The following is a 3,802-nucleotide window of genomic DNA, read 5'->3' on the forward strand; positions in this document are numbered from 1 at the left end:
GAGAGAGAGAGAGATGGGATAATGGAATTTCCAATTGAAAAATATGTCTAGTCAGCAACTTAACCACTGATTTGGACGGCCACTTAACGGATGGACCTAATTGTGTGACATTGGATAGTTTGAGGAGTGATCGATTGAAATTGAAAGTTAATGGAGTAAACTGTCGAGCGCATGAAAGTTAATGGAGTGACCAGTAATTTCTCCATAAAATATCATTGCAAGAAACCAACTTCAAACTACTTATTCCTCACCTTTGTCGATACTCACAACAAGTTCCTAATAAAAAGATATAAGCATTAGTTTAAGCAATCATAGACATAGAACTCAATTTAAGACTCACCTATGATGCCAAACATGAGATAGGATACTTAACCAAAACAGTTTTTCACTCAAACACAAATCTAATATTCTGAACCGGTAATCTTCCGACTGAAAACTGTACAAAACTGTAAGGAATTTGACTTTGATTTTTTCTAAATACTTGTAGTAGACACACTAAAGAAGCTCTGAGAGTTGAAATCACTTTAAAACAATTTTTCCTGAATTAGTTATGAATTTTCAAAATTCAGCTTCAGTTTCAGGTTTTTCTGAAAATTTTGCTAAAAATGCCTAAACTTTGTTTTCAAAAGCAAAACAGAAACTCGATGTGATACAAAACTTCTAGGTATTTAACATAGACATTTTGGTGTTAAAACAAAAAGAAATCACACAAAACTTTCAGTGTAAAGGACTGAACTAAAGCATCACATAAACAACAAAATAAAGAAGCACCAAGTAAAAGTAGTTCTAAATCTTATAGCTAGCTTTAAGCAAACCAAAATCATAGTTTATACCTTCTATATCATCAAATAATGACACATATAGGAACTTTATGATCTAATCTCAATATATATACAAGTTTGAATGAAGGAATCCATTGAAATCAAAACGAATAAACAGTAAAATGGTAACAAATGCAGAAACCATTTAAAGCTGACCTTCAACTTCGAAAATTCATAACTTAATCTACAAAAATTCGTTTCAAGAGATTCAAACTCCTAAATGATGTTTAACATGTGTACTACAACTTTCATGCAGACACAAACTTCAAATACTCAACTGAAATGCACAGATATTAGTAAAGAGACAGCTGGGTCGAAAACATAGAACTACTGATCTGTAGAATTTCCTGCTATAAGGCTATTTAAAGTATTTGAAAGCAAAACATGAACTCAAATGTATCAAAAACTACTGATTATTGAATATAGACACTAAAATGTTTCAGAATGAAGAAACAACACAAATATTGCACTAAAAAGACTAGATTAAATTACCACAAAGGCAACCAATAGAAAGTAGCATGCAATAGTCTTAACTTCTATATTTTTAAGCAATTTTATACAACTCTAGTCCTTGGTTCCTACTTTCAAAATTTAGGAATTAAAGACGTATATAGGAACACCAATATCAGATATCTATATTAGCATAATTTCATAACATAACAACAAAAATTAAAAGCAAAGAGTACAACTAAAACAACAAAAGTCTGACAGCAAGATTTCCTGACCAGTAAACTTTCAGACTGAAAGCGACATAGTTTGGCTCGGCAATTACAGTTGGTGTCTTCATAACATTTGTAAAAGACAACCTAAAGATCATTTGAGAATTGGAATCGCTGAAAAATGATTTTTTTTATAATTATTTATGATTTTTCGAAGTTCAGGTACATTAGAGAAAAACTACTGATATATGTCTATGTTTCAAGTTTGAAGGAAAGTGTTTAAGACCTGGAATCCTAACAACAAATCCTGGCAGCAACTGCTGCATAAACTTGATTGTCTACATAAGAGAACTGACTTGGCTAACAAAGAATGAAATTCAAACTTAACCAAAACCAAAGAAATCAGCAATTCTACTTATCATCAAATTCAAATCCAAAACCAATTCCTATAGCAACTAATCAAAACAAGCAAATATTAAAACTAAAATCCTATAGTGATAACAACTTTTGATTAAAAGCATATACTCACTTTGAATAACAATTAATCAACTGACCAGAATATGCATAAAAAGATCAAATTGAATTGAAAAAAGAAGTTCATACCTTAATTCTTCCTGTCTATTTCTAAAACATTGGTTCTCTCTATTCTCTCTAAGAATGAAGGGAGCGCTGAAAACCTATCTAAAAACACAGAATGCTCTACCTATTTATGGTGTTTTGAAAAAGGATAGAACTTGGCGTTCAAGACAAGAACAAATGAAGCAAAATTGAATTGGTCAATCGAAATCTTACCCGTTTAGGTATCTAGCTTTGGGGAGTCACCTGATGAGAAACTTGTTCTTCACCATCTTGACACCTACTACTTCTCCAAGGCGGTTTCTATTCTTTAAGCTTTTCTTAGGATGGTTTCTGGGTTCATGGCGGCAAGGTTTCAGATTGGGAAACATCTGGTCGGAAGGAAAAAGAAGAAGGCGGTGAAGGAGAAAAAGACGAAGAAGAAGAAGAAGCAGAAGGCGGAGGAGAAGAGGTAGACGACGTCGTTCTGCTATTCTACGACAACAAGCTTTCTTTTCTTTTTTTCTTTTCCTAAAAGTTGTTTGGGCTCGGGTTTGGGTTAAGCTATATTGGGTTTACTATTGGGTCAAGGTTTGAGCTTTAAAACTAAAAACAAATAAATCAAATAAGATGAAATAAAAATATATCTAAAAACAATTAAATCAATTTCAGCAAAAATACTAAATACTAACAATTTAGAGTTATAGAATATAGGTATACTAGTTTAGGTATTTAAATTTTGAGTCGTCACACAAATAAAGCTTATCTCATCATGGACTGGTGGTTTGGTTTAAGTCTCTTCCATCCTTTTTTCTTAGCGTTCCACTTGGATTAACTAAAGGGGCTTCCAAGAGCTTCACGTTGTAGTTTTCCTTCTTTTACTTTTGTTATTAATTTTTTTAATATTCGACCAAACGTCATGTCAATATGTGGAAAAAGAAGCTCCTCATTTCAAGTAAAAGTTAATATACAAATAATTTCTTTTTAAAAGATTCGAACTTGAATCTAACCAAACTGAACCGGTTCGATCGATTTGGTTTTGGGTACACTTAGGAACATAACCGAACTGAAGTGAAAGTTTTTGTTCAATACATTTCTTAACCGAATCCAACCCTAGGTGCAATACATTTGATAGTTTAATCATCTCGACAAATTGTCCATGTCAAAGCACATTGAAAGAAACGTAAGCCCAAATTAAAGTTGTAAAAGTCGTTAGGCCGGCGATATGCCCAAATGTTTTGAACCTTGCTGCCTATAGACAGGAAGTATAGATGGGGACTCTAACCGATGGGTAGCCGATGAGTCTGATTTAACCGAAGAAACTTACTACCTCACTTTAATAAAAAATAAAAAAATAAAACCCTTAAAAATCTAACTTAATTAATCACATTTGGGTCCCGGTGTCTCTCACTCTTGTAGTTATCAAAACATATAGCAAATATAAAAAAATGAAATTAGAAGCAAGTAATGTTGGACTCCGACTGAGAGACCAAGAAGAAGAACACCAAGAGCCCAAGGCACCGCTCATCTCTCTTTTCGAATATGATCTCTTAATGTATAGAAGGTTTCCAGGATTCATTGATTTTGTGTTGTGTCAAATTGCATAATGAGGATATTATCTCCATTTTGGTGTTTTTCATTGCATGATAGCATTGATGGTAAATGTTTATGTTAATGCATATAGTGGGACATGATATGCTTAAAAACATGAAGACGCTTGCTCTTTGAGATTGAAAAGATTGTATTTTGGCCAGAATGATTTTCATT

The sequence above is a fragment of the Fragaria vesca genome, linkage group LG1 (assembly GCF_000184155.1).
Source record: "Fragaria vesca subsp. vesca linkage group LG1, FraVesHawaii_1.0, whole genome shotgun sequence".
In the NCBI taxonomy this organism is placed as follows: domain Eukaryota; kingdom Viridiplantae; phylum Streptophyta; class Magnoliopsida; order Rosales; family Rosaceae; genus Fragaria; species Fragaria vesca.